Genomic DNA, 13,380 nt, shown 5'->3' with positions numbered 1-13,380 from the left:
TAGTTTTTTTAAAACACCGTGGGTTATTTTTCCCCTCACCATGGGTAAAAAAAAAAAAAAAAAAAAAAAAAGCAAAAAAAAAAAATGCACCACAACTGTCCAGTAAGGTTGAGGTCAGGACTGTATGCATGTCATCTCATCCACTCCAAAAATCATGGAGCTAGTTTTCTGTAAATCCTGCTCTGTAGGGGCGAGCGTTGACATTTTGGAAGACAGAGTTGAGTCACTGAAAGTGGAAACTTTGGACTGCCACTAGTTGCAGAATCCCATAATGTTCTCTCTCTACACTGCAATTGCCTCCAATTATTTGTCCATTTTGGAAAATTGTGCCTTTCTCGACCAATAGCTCTTTGAAGAAAGGCTTTGCTAAGTATGAGCAACCCACCTTGCCCCAGACTCAACTCCTCAAATGTTGTTTAAAATCTATTTTAAGAATCTTAGTGTTTTAGTTTTGAGAAATTCCAGGACGGAGCGATAAATGGATCTGAGCTTCATCTCCACTCGGAAAGAAATAACTGGGTATGGAAAACAGCAACTGGATATAATGATGTTATATTTCATAGTCATAGCAAACGCTTAGCTTTAAAGAATGTCTTCATACAGAAGAGGAAAGAACAAAATCTTATATCTTAAATTCTGCACTACAAAGCTGGAGACAGACAATTTCTGTGAGCACTGGCTGTATTGAAGCTGGATGAATTGGAGGAAGTCTGCCTTCTATTTAGTTGAATAAATCTTAAAAGTACACGGGAGAGCAAAAGTAATAGAAATCCTTTACTGTAAAGAAGTCGTGAAGGGAGTTCATTCTGAGTGGACAAGAGCTGAAGCTATAGCTCAGCATCACATCACAAACTATCTGTGCTGAAAAGCCTCCAGGTCTTCCTGTGTTTTAATAGCCCTAATGGTAAAATCAGAGCTGCCAGTGTCTTCAGACAAGGCACATTCATTACTTAGAATGGCCTATTCAAATCCCAGAAATAAACTCAGTTAAAATTAACTTTTAAAAAGACTTGCAAATTGTTTTTCACAATACTCTTATGTTATTTTGTGAAATTGAATAGGCAGCGTTTAGATGTTATTTTTCCCCTTTCAAAACTGGCTTTTCCTTTTTCAATTTTTTAATACTACCAGCAGAAAGGGTTGGGCTCAGAAATCTACAGTGCTATTTTTGTGTGGATTAAAATCTCAAGACCTTGGAAACCACAGCTTTAAATGCATGGTTTTACTGTACATTACATAGGACATAAACTCCAGAAAGAAATCCAAGTCAACAATCTTGCTACAGAACATAATGCATTATTCAGACCACTTGTGAAGGAAGTCTAATGATCAAAGGAGGTGTTTTAATGTATATATAGGCCAGCATACAGATAACTTCAAAGGAAAGCGCAGTCAAGATGAAAACAACCTTTTCACACATACCTGACAGTTTGTAAATTACATTAATAACAGACAACATATGAAAACCATATACAGTCTAATCGCTAACAGAAGGGGACAGTACTCCTTGGTTTCTGTGTTATACTTTTGTCCTGTCAAGTTTCTGTCCCCTCCACCTCTGGTAGGTTATAGCAGACTAAAGCTGGATCTGCTGGAGGTTCATTCATGTTAAAAGGGAGCTATTCCTCTCCGCTGTCGCCACATGGTTGTTCAGAAAGGATTGCTGCAAAGTCAATGACTCAATGCAGTTGACTACACTCTATTAGCCAATACTTCTACTACAATCAAACAGGATGAGCCTGAAATGCACTATAATCTTTACAGGTGAACTTAATGAGACCTTGCCTAAACTTTCGAATGCAAATGTCCAACTGTGCAACGTTTCAGTGCTTTTGCATCAAACACGTGTTTGAATCCATGAATCGATCCACACATTTGTTTGGCATTTGAACGGTCCTCCTCATCATGACGTTTTCATTTTGACACCAGGAGACCAAGACGACACCTAATGAACAGCACCTCACCACTGCACGACTTCAAACAGGATGTTCTCAGGCAGAAGTGGCCACTGAGCTTAGAGTGCCACAGAGTGTCATTAGAGCGTTTGCAACAGAGATGCAGAGAGACTGGGAGAGTCACAGAAGGAGTTGATGTCCTTTGGCTACATCCCACACTGATGAGCACTTTGTTGTGATCAGTTTCCCGCAGAACCGGGTGATGAACACAACTCAACGCCTCGCACATCTAAGATAGATGAGAGACACCCAAGTGTCACATCAGACCATTTGAAACTGTTTACATCAGTGTGGTCTCAGTTCTAGATGTGAATTAAGGGAGCCTGATTTCTACGTCTTTATGGGTACGACTGATCTGGCTGTAAATGCTGGTTATTGTCATTCCATAGTTTATGCAAGTAATTATAACTTACAGAAAAAGCACGAGAAATGTGTTGCACCACATTTATATTTCTGTAGAAACTCTTCAATTTAAAGTCCAGGGTAACTGTTCCAAAACAAACCCAAAGCATGTGCAAATTTAATATTTGTCCTCTAAGCATAGTTTTTAAATGATGTAAAACTGGATGTAAATTAATGCTGTTGTCTTAAACAAAAATGGATTTTTGGAAATGTTAGGTTTGAGCAATATAAGCCAGTATTAATATTTGTGAGTATGATTTTCTATGTGGCTGATGCTGGATAACAATTTATTTTGATCATTTAACTTTTTATTGACATTTTTAATGTTAATAAACTGAGGCACTGATAGATATTTCACTGAGTGATATGCCATTTTTTAATATACTTCTGGGTAGGTTCAAATGGGTTATTCTGAAATCTCCAGTGCATGGCTAGTTTAGAAATGTAAAAATCAATGAACCTGAGCAATTTAAAATAGAAGAATTACTTTAACTCTGTGTCTGAGCTCTTAGCTGTCCGTGTAATCACAGGCTGGCAGGATTCTTTGAAATCTAGATTCCTGTCAAATAAATACCAGCAGAAGCTACAAAGAGGCCATTACTGTCCATCCGCTCACTCTTCAACATTTAACGAAGTATAGCTAAAGACAAAAGAGAGACAAGCAATTACAAGCACGCCATACCTTTCAGTAATAAAAAAAAAAGCTAATTATGTCGACGTCCCTTCTTATGTAATTAGCATACAGTCTGCAGACTATCCAATTAGTCTTTCTGTTCTGCGCTGCTGACATATTGACATCTGTTTTGTTGTGTGTGTATTCAGAGGTGTATTGTCTTGTTGCTGATACATCGCCTGCGGTTGCTATGTTCAAAAATGTCTTCAGGGAGGAGGAGCCGGGAATAATCAAGGATACATTTTTCTTCTGCCACACAATCCTTTCAGAACAAAAGTCACAGCATGTTGGCCGTTTTTCTTTTTTTTTTTTTTCATTCCTGAACATAAAGGAACACATGAACTGATGGTAACTGAGCGAGAGCAGTGGAACCCTTCATTTTTGGTCCATTAACCCTGTGTTCACTCACCACAAGGCCACAGAAGTAGATTTTTCTGTCCGTTATTAAGAGGGTCCATTTTACCTGCCAGATGCTCCTCACTAACTCCTGAGTGGATCATCGATCCCTAAAGGTCAGATCGATTGGTTTCTTGAGGTCCAGTGTCTGCTATACTCAATCCCCTACCCATAGCCTGCCAGCTGGCCAGATATCTGTCCTTTAATCTATCAGCTTATTGATCCTGACCCGAACATGAGGGCAATGAGGATGTGTCTGTGCGTAATGCTCAAGTGAGCTGGCCCAGACTTGCATTCATCCATTGCATTACAAAGTCTTGGCTAAATGGTGTGCAAAACCTCAGTTTATAGAATAAAAGTCAGTACGTGCAAACAGCAGTTAGGTGGTTGTCAGAGATGTCGAGGTGACAGACTGTGTTTTGTAATCACAGAGGGGAAATATGGGTCTTCATCCCTCCACTTACAGAACACCTACAATGCATATATACAGGTGGATCTCTAATTACAATATTATGGAAAGGCTTTAGTTGTTCAATTAAACAAGCAAAACCCATTAAATGGATAATTTCATAGAGTAATATAATTCAAGCGTTTATTTCTGGTATTTGTGATGATAATCACTTACGGCAATACTGATACCCTCAGCACTGAGGGTATCAGTATGCAATTTTTATTTTTTTTTTTGCATATTTTTCTGCAAAAAACGTTGCAGAAAAATATGCATAATCATCAGGAACAACCGCCGCCATAAGAGGATTCCGAATTAAGAGATTGAGGAAGATTCACAAAATCTTCACTGCAAAGGGAGTCAGAAATTGAAGAGGGTTCCTCCAAATATGTAAGCCAGTAATTGGGCTTCACCTTTCGCATTCCTTTGGTGAATCCACTTCAGAATGAGGATGTGACAATGCAGCCCTGTCAGACTATAATCAGCACAGCTCTGCCACATTCATAAACACCCCCACACTACACGACTTCATGTCGACTGGATGTCAGTCCATTTCCTCCTGTTACTTTACATTAAACAAGTAAAATTCACTTATACGTTTGAAAAAAAAACGCGGGGTGTTTTGCAGTTTCTAGTTCGCTGTCAGTAAAAATCAGCTGAATGCTTCAATTCATCTTTTTTGTTTAGATTCGAGAGTAAATTGCCATATCCAGATATTCCTAAGGATACTTTATCAGCCTTCTGCGACGTTGTTGGTGATATATGAACACTAAGACACAGGATGGTTTTAAAATGTATTCCTTATTTGTTGCAGCTTAGCAACAAAACATTAAAATTTTGCACTCCCCGCGCCCCCCCCCACCAACAGCTTCCCGCAGTCCAGACGATGTCAAAGCTTTAATGAGGTTATAATTAGGATTCTTGGAGGCTGCAGGTAATTAGGTTGGGCTGTAAATACATTACTGAAACAGTACTGCAGGTAAAAAGCAATGAGCTCCACCTCGAGTCGATGCACTTCGCTGACCTTGCTTTCACTGAACGGGGCAGTTAATCAAAGCAGTAAGGTTGGAGTTGGGCTATTTGCAGGATTATTGACAAATACAACAATTGTGGGGTTTTCTGATGACATCCTTGACAAAAGGCAAGAGAACAGAACAAAGACTTCAAGGTTAGAAGTTCTAGTTAAAACGTGGTCTTTAAACTGCTTTCAGTTTCTTAAGGATTTAATAAGTATTGGGCTCTGATGAAAAAGGAAGAGGGAAAAAAAAAGTCTTGACAGATGTTTGGCAGCTCATTAGCACCATGTTATCAAGTCGGCTGCAGATTCTGAGAAAAGCCATCTGAAAGGAATATGAGTAGATGGAGTCCTGTAGTCTTCATTTAAACATAACAGTCATTTCTCTTATTATGCCACTTGAATATTTGCACAAAGTACATTTTTCATATATGTTCTGCTTCAAAATGTTTAATATCAGGCCAACAAGTTGCAGCTTAAGTCAAACCAATTACGTGAACTAATTCATAAGCATATGAGAGATAACTACAACATGGTCCTGCTTTCTTTTCAACTTTGCGCCTAATGGTGTTTTCCTCTGAAGCTTCTGCAGAGATCGCAGCAAAACAGAAGCACCAAACAGAGAAGGTCTCCTGTCACTTGATTAATTGGATTAGCACCTCTCTTAGAAAAAATTACTTCTGCAGAAAGCTCATTTCTCTGAGGGATTCTCCAGAAACATTTCCCTCTGCACATGTTCACTCCTCATCCACAAAAATGGTTTGAAATGTTGTGCAGTTTAGGTCCCATTATCCACTTCTTAAGCCTTTCAGCAGAGATGGATCTGGAGGGAATCCAGCTATTTTATTGTCACAAATACCTCTACTGAAATCGAGTAAGTGGTCTAATTATACATTTAGTTTAGCTACCTCTTAGATCTCCCAGGGGAGATACATTTTTAATGGAGTCTCCATGCCCTTTCCTTCAGTGGCCAAGAGTTTAAATGCATGGCAGTTCAACAACTTTGGTCAATTTAATGCATGACTTACAAGATTTTCAGCTAAAAGAGGAATTGTTAACCATGCATGGCCAAGCTCAAGACGAGAGAACTCCAAGGATAGGGCATTAAATTCATGTATTTTGGAATCAGTGCTCCGAGTGCTAGACTGAGCTCAGTTTGGTGTGTGGGCTAGCATGAAAGACGTAGTGTATTTTTTAAAAAAGGTAAAGATCTGAACACATTGCCATATTCCTGTTGTATTTTGATCAAATTATATTGATTTATATTTGTACCACTTTAAATTGTGCCATCTCGTTAAGAAAAGCCTTCAATGCAAAGCCAAAAAGAAACAGTCCAATCTTTCCAAAATGGTAGTTCTTACTTTTTATGCAGCACTAAAGCCATTTTTCCACAAAACAAAAGAGGAAAAAGACTCAAATCTTGTGCAATTTATTTTTTATCCTAATTGTGGCTCCACTGCCGCTTCTCTCGGAAACGCACACAACGAAAGGTAAAATGAGATCCAAGTTGACAACAACATTGCGTGTTAGTGCTGAGGGAATAAAAATGCTGTTTGAAGCAAGAAAATTACTTGATGCGTAATCTCAAACATGTAGCAGAGCAATCATCCCAAAGAGTCCATATACTGCTTGTATGCTTAATGTGATTCTATGGCAAAAGGTTATATACAAAGAGCTTTACATTTAAATCTTATTGTCAAAAATTACACATAAAGTGCCTTGCATTTCTTTCATTAGCATTTCTTGAACTTGGTGTCAGTTTCGCATTTTACATCGACAAACATTTGGGCATTTAAATAGTACTTTTGCAAAATAGTGCAGTGGAAGTTACATGTTTTCAAATGGATTTTAACAAAATTCTGAGAAATGTGACTGCCATTTGTTTTCAGTCACTCTAAGCCAACTTAGATCTGTTTCGAGTTTGTCAATCTTTTTTTTTTAAACAGTTGTCATGTCACATGAATAATATTGCAAGACACTGTGTGTCTTGAGTATATAAAGTAGATAAAATAAAGTAACACATGTCTGAAAGAAATAAATCTGTTGTCACTTATTTTTGCTCAACTGTTTTTTACATCCAGATAATCAACTAATGCCCCAAGTCTGTTGCCAAAGGGGGTAATATTTTTTGCTCTGTGTCCTGATTCTTCTGTGTTTTAGGCTAAAGCTGGACATGGACAGACCAACTCCGAAGTAAAGGCTTGCTTCAAATGCCAGGGTTATTATATTTCTGATACAAAACACATAAGTACGACAAATTACCTCTCATCCAAAGTAATGGTTCATAATTATTTGCTCAGATAGGAGGGATGCTGGGTGCAGAAAAAGCAACTGGGTAGCTTTCCTGCCTGCATGGCAAGTGGACCATTGATCTACCTAGATGCAATCCTGTGACCAAGAAATGAACAGGTAATAGTTTCCTGCAGGTTTGTTTTTAAATCAAACTTTGAGAAACTTTGTATGAAACTTATAATCAGCAAGGATCACCAGCAGGAGATTTTACTGTTTTGACCCAAAGGAGTATAGAAGCGAAGATTGTGCTATCCTTCCTGAGAAGGGCAAGAGCTTAGTGGAAAATACTCAATGAGGATCTTTTAGTGTCTAATTTGATGTCAGCTGCAGTTTTTCCCATTACCTGTCCTGATGCTGATTGTTTTAAAAGCAGAACAATTTCAACATATACTGTCATTGCAATTTCAGTGTGCAATATTCATATCATACAGGGTTGAAAAAAAAGTCTAAAAATTGTTTGCCAAAACATTTCAGGTGTTTTTAACTTGCATTTTTTACATGTTATTGTATTATTTATCCAGTTGGACAGACTGGACACAAAATGCTGAAGGTCACAGAGTGATGGAAGTGAGGAAAAAAAGAGGTAAAAGTGTGGAAGAAAGAAAATAGGTATGTAAGAGTTAATTGTTCATACCCCAAATTTAACTTTGTCAAATGTTTCATACTTTAAAAAGTTTGTTAAAGGCGTACATGTTTTAAGGCACACTTAGCTTAACCCAATAAGTTACATAAGTGGCTTTCATGTTCTCAGTACCAACCTGGTTTTAAGATCCTACCTAATCTCCTATCAATTACCTGTATGTATGTTTGGCACTGATGATCCTAACACGTTCTCAACAATGTCAACACGTGCACCGTTTCGTTTGCATGTCTCCAGGTGTGAGTTTCTGTTAAGCTTCCCTGTACAAAATATGTTGCTTTCAAATTCAGAGTCCCTTTTCCTTGACAGTGGGAACAAACTGCTGAGTCTTGACCTGATGAGTTAGCTCTTTTGTGTTGCGCCATCCTTTTGTTGCTGCTGTTGTTTTGTTTCTCCAATACAAAGACCCGAACATTCCTCACTGCACTGGGCTGCAAATACCACACCACTGAGCTTGTGATTTGGGTGATTTGTCCTTGGGTTGAATCAATTTCTGTCTGAGAGCATTACTAGATTTAAAATTTGAACATTGTGTTTAGAAAATATTCTTAATTTGTCAGACATGGGATGGCTATGTTCTTGTGCCTCCTCTTGCTCTATCCTGCACTCGCCTGAATTGACTGTTTTGTTTCAATTCCAAGATGCTTTAAGACACACCCAGTTGAATTCAAGTGCTTTTTTGAAGTACTTATGATCTTTGTCCTTGCCTTCTCTCTTTATGAGGACATGTTCAGTTCGATGCTGTATCTTATCATCATTGTTGGGGACATGTAAGGATCATTAGTGTTAACAACCATAACAGAGGATCGAACAGAGGGTTAGGGCCAGAGGCTCGTGTGACCTTGATGACCTCATTAGCGATCACAATGACCTCGTTAGTGACCTCTTTTGCCTTATCAGTGTGATTGTTTCCGATTACAACTTATAAGGCTAATAGGTCGAACGCAGGTTTTAGCACCAAAGTAGTCTCTTGGATGAGAGTCAAAAAGTCTTCAAGATAAGAGAAGTCCAGTTGCCTTTGTTTATAATGCTCGAGATTACTTACAGCACAAACAGTAGGTGCTTCAGCATAATACATACTTAAACATAAAAAAACAGGCAATACAAGACTGCAAGGCAGAGCCAATCTTCCTCTGGCCTGATAAAAATCCAGATGACACCTCTGGTTGCCAGATGACAGACCTCCTTGGGGCCACTCTTCATTACAAACAAACTGCTCCAGCAAACAGCATCTTACTCGAGTTTGCTGCCATTCAGCTCCAGCTTCTCCATTATGTGCAAAAGAGCTAGAAATCAATGCTCAATCATTTTCACACTGTCTTTGGCTACAGACATTCAGATATTTTTTTCCTCTTTGTTTTGACTCACCAGAGAGTCTAATTCACAATCTGTTCAGGAGTCGTCAGCGTTGGCTCATTTTCAATCAATTAGCGTCACAGGAGATTTGGTTGCCGCAGAGATTTGAGCAGTTTGCAACAAATGGAAATTTCTTGAGCTGCACCTCCCTCTGCACTTGCTGCTGTCTTTACTTGTTAAGAATCCAGTTTAGAAAACAACTTTGTGACAAAACTATTATGAGTGCAGATATATTTCTTTTTAAATGTTTTGCATATCCTCAGACACCTTCTATTTACTCACATTACTGCCCTGAGGAAGGAGCAGAGCGTACCATGTGCTGCGGCGTCCAGCAATGGCCAGAGACGATACAAGCAAGTTCAAAATATGATTAAAAAAAAATCAAGTTTCAGCAGTGGTTTCGTCATATCTGGTTGTAAACAGCTTTAATTATTCATTTTCTGGGAGTCTGCATTGAGTCGAGGTAAGCTTCTATTTATGGATGCAGGACTCGTGCTTGATCCTGCTAACCTTAGTGATTTTCCAGCTTGCATCTGCACATCTTCAGCCCAACAACCAGCTTCTTGTATGAAAGTAACACAGCCCATTTACAGGCTTTTTACACATTTTACAACACATTATTTCAGGACTATAGAAAAGCTTCAGCTATTCCTGTACATCAAAGCTTTCAGGTCCCCATCATTTTTTTTTTTTTTACCCCATCCTTTCTAAAGAGAAACGTTTAAATGTGTGAACAACCTCCTCGCCCATCTCAATTATCCAAAACATACCAACTGAATTGTGGCTAGCAGAGGCATTTCAGTAATGTCTGCCTTTAATTCTATTGTTCCTAAACAAAAAACACCTTAAAGTATTTGGTACAATTATTCTTGAATGCCTTTATTTTCCTTTTACAGATAGGTTATTTGAACAAACAGGCAATTTAATAAAAAATAAAAATAATTTAAAAATAAAAAACCCTGGCAAAGATTTTGTACACCTTAACCTAAAATGTAAGTTTTGAATCATTTATAGCTCCTTTATACTTTTTAAAAAGATTTGATGCTTCACTTCTGAGCAAAACCTCCGTCTCCGCAGTTTATATCAGTGGCATGGAGAGAAATCTTGCCAATCTACAACAAAGCTCTGAATCAGTGGCCTGTGGTTTGAATGCTGGCCGCAGGCTGCCTGTTTTTGACCCCTGAGCTGTGATTCTTTCACTATATCAACATTTCCATATCTAGGTGGCAGGTTAGCATATGCACTGTTTCCACAGGAGGACTACCAGATGCCATTATATCAGTTATGTAACAGAGCTATGCGGAGTGTCATCTCCATGCCAATGGCACATTGACCACTTGTGACAGTGTCACTCAAAAATCACTGCTGTAGTGTAAGTGGCACGTTGTTACTGTCACCTTAGGAGCAGTTTCCAAATTGATACTTCCTGAGAAGCAGGAGCCTGTTGAAATAAAAACATGTTCCAGATTCACCGCTACAAAGAAAATTGGACAGTGAATGTCAACGGTTCAAACAGGTATGGACAGAATGGTTTGATTCATTCTTCCTTCAATCAGCACAAAAACGAGGTACTTAATTTGCCAGGAAACCACATGATAAAGTATGGAAGAAATTTCTGTTTTGAAATTGTGTCATTACAGCAAACATGAGCATTTTGCACACAATGTCAAGAAATTTCAGTTAGGAACAATAAAAGTAAATGCACTAAGATCATCCAGTCAAGACGTAAGCAGGATTCTTGTTACATTTATGATAACAAAGAGCAAGAATATGCTCAGTTAGAATAGCATGGAATGTAAAACTGTTTTTTCACAACTTAGATCTTGATATATTTGTTTACCAGACAACTCTGTGGAGTCATTGATTCTTTATGATAAACTTAAAGGGACTTTTTATTTTTCTTTAGCACGTATGATTTGGGGTATTTTTAATTACTGAGATGCTTAATTTATTTTGAATAAAACTGCTATCTCATGTGGCTTGACTTATAATTAATGGACCTTGGACTCATTCAAAAATGTATTAGTAGCCCTTTAGGAATTATATTTGAGTTCCTTTACTATGAAATAAAGCTTGGAGTACAGTACTTTATAACATCTCCTACTGTTGCCTTGTATACATAAAATATAATATCTGCATATCTTTGACACAATTAGAGCATACAAAGATGGGTTATATTAAGTGATAAGTAAGGCAAATTCAATAACATGTAGGATACTTAATGCTTTCATAGGAGACCATTTCTTTTTATGTGGATCAGCCAAGACTATCCTAACAATTGTTGGTTATTTAAATCAAGAAACATGTCTTCACCAAGGTACATTTCTACAAGCAGAAACTTAATCACGTCTATAAAATGGCAGTTGTCTGTCTATAAAGCCAACCTGCATAATATAAAAAGAAAGTTCAACTGGTGCATAATCTGTTCAGCTACTAGCTTCTCAATGTCCTTTGACAAATCACATAAAAGCAGATTGGACTGTAGATTGAGGTTGACAAAGCATGTCCCCTTTTAGCAAATGGAATAACAGCAAAACGTTTCCAAGCAGTTAGAAACATTCATTAACCAACTGAGTATTAATTAAATTTAAATTAGAATTGACCACCGTTGTCATTACACATTAAAATGTAGTGAAATCGGTTGATCTGTAAGAACATGTATGGCCAACCTGACAGAAAAAGGTCAGAATATGCTGTTCTTGTTTCATCAGTCTGTGCAGATATTGTTTCCTTATTTCCTTATTTTTACCTCAGCAGTTGACAGTTGAGGGTATGCTGAGTCAACGCCTAATTTACAACCAAAACTACACTCGCAGGACGGCCATGGGTCAAATTCACAGTCCATCTCCCTTTACTTACCAATGAGTGCATTTGACATTTTTCAGATTCATCCAATGTGCGATCTCACTGGTCCCAGGACTCATTAAAGACGGACAGAAAAACATTTAAAGGGAAGCAAACAGACTCGTCGCTCCTATTTTACTATCACCTCAGGAGATGAGATGTTCCCAGTTATAGTCTGAACTGACAGTTGTTGCGGATGTGGGAAGGCATGTCGCAATGTAACAAATGATGTTTTATGACAAAAAGAAGGCATTTTGAACTAGTTGTGGTATTTCGACACAGCTCGGATTAATGGATGCTTTGGTCCAAACTCAACGTAATCAGAAAACCTTCCAGAAGTTATCGAAAAACAAAGTTCCCCTGCAACGGGGGAAATGTGATACCTTCATTCTTACCTTCCTCCCAACCATGAGGACTTTCTGTCTTCTTTTCACTTTTCCCGTTCCGTTCATCCCTCTGGTCTCCTGCTGCCACGATGCTCCATGTCAACTCAGGAACATCCTCATGCTGGAGGCTGCATGTCCTGCCAAGACAGCGCCGATCTAGAGAAGCACAGAGATAAACCTTCAAATGATGCAGTCACAGCTAATACACCTCCAAGCAGACGGCTTAAATAAATAAATAAATAAAAACAATCTTATTAACTTGCCTTTCACAATTGACTCCTACAATTAATTATCTTGCAAAGAGAAATAACCCTCATTGGAGCGATTACACCAAGTCAGTGCAGGTACAGTAATGCACAAATTGGAAAAACCCATCAACAATGGCAAGAGAACAAATACCAAAACAAAATATAACAATAAAACAGACCCCCAGAATAACAACAGTTTGATTTTTCTTTGATGCTTTAGAACTTTATTTTTAGATATTTCTGGTAAAAGACTGTCTTTTTAAATTCAAACTACACACAACTTCTAACAGCAATAAAAATACAACAGCAAGTGCAAAGTGATACCAATCGCCAGCTTCCAACCCACGTACCCTGCAGCTTGGGCATGCAGGGTATGTGTTGTTAGACGCAAACACTAATCCAAATTGGTATGCATTAAGTATTTCTCAAATATGGCAAACAATGTGACATGTCCGTTGCCAGACTTGAGGACGTGGTAAAATAAACATCCAAAACAGCAAGACTGGCAGTTTTGTCGCTTGGAGAGGGAAACACCTGCACAGTTTAGCCCTGGGCTTAACAGGGCTTCTCGCTCAAACAGGCGCATGGTCGCATCTGCTGCAGCCCAACTGGCACACTTTGTTATATGGGAGAGGTGCAGAAGTGTTTTGAAAAGCACAAAAAAAAAAAAAAAAAAAAAAAAAAAAAAAATTTGGGGAATGGTTTAACAGAAAAAAGGCGGTCCC

At 38.3% G+C, this 13,380-nt stretch overlaps 1 protein-coding gene across 2 annotated transcripts in view; it reads right to left on the bottom strand.

The window, feature by feature from the left end:
* Positions 1-13,380, bottom strand: part of alk (ALK receptor tyrosine kinase) — a 247,612-nt gene that overhangs the window by 212,523 nt on the left and 21,709 nt on the right. The window contains exon 2 of one of the 2 annotated variants that reach the window (XM_015036882.1): positions 12,405-12,563. The gene's annotated coding sequence lies outside the window, so the exon portion shown is untranslated. The remainder of the gene's footprint in view (positions 1-12,404; positions 12,564-13,380) is intronic. The other variant, XM_015036881.1, reaches the window with a different exon arrangement.

Source organism: Poecilia latipinna, unplaced genomic scaffold (assembly GCF_001443285.1).
Source record: "Poecilia latipinna isolate Pla-1442-1.1 unplaced genomic scaffold, P_latipinna-1.0 Scaffold384, whole genome shotgun sequence".
Taxonomy (NCBI): domain Eukaryota; kingdom Metazoa; phylum Chordata; class Actinopteri; order Cyprinodontiformes; family Poeciliidae; genus Poecilia; species Poecilia latipinna.
The sequence above is the reverse complement of the archived record's forward strand: the minus strand, read 5'-3'. Positions and strand labels throughout refer to the sequence as shown.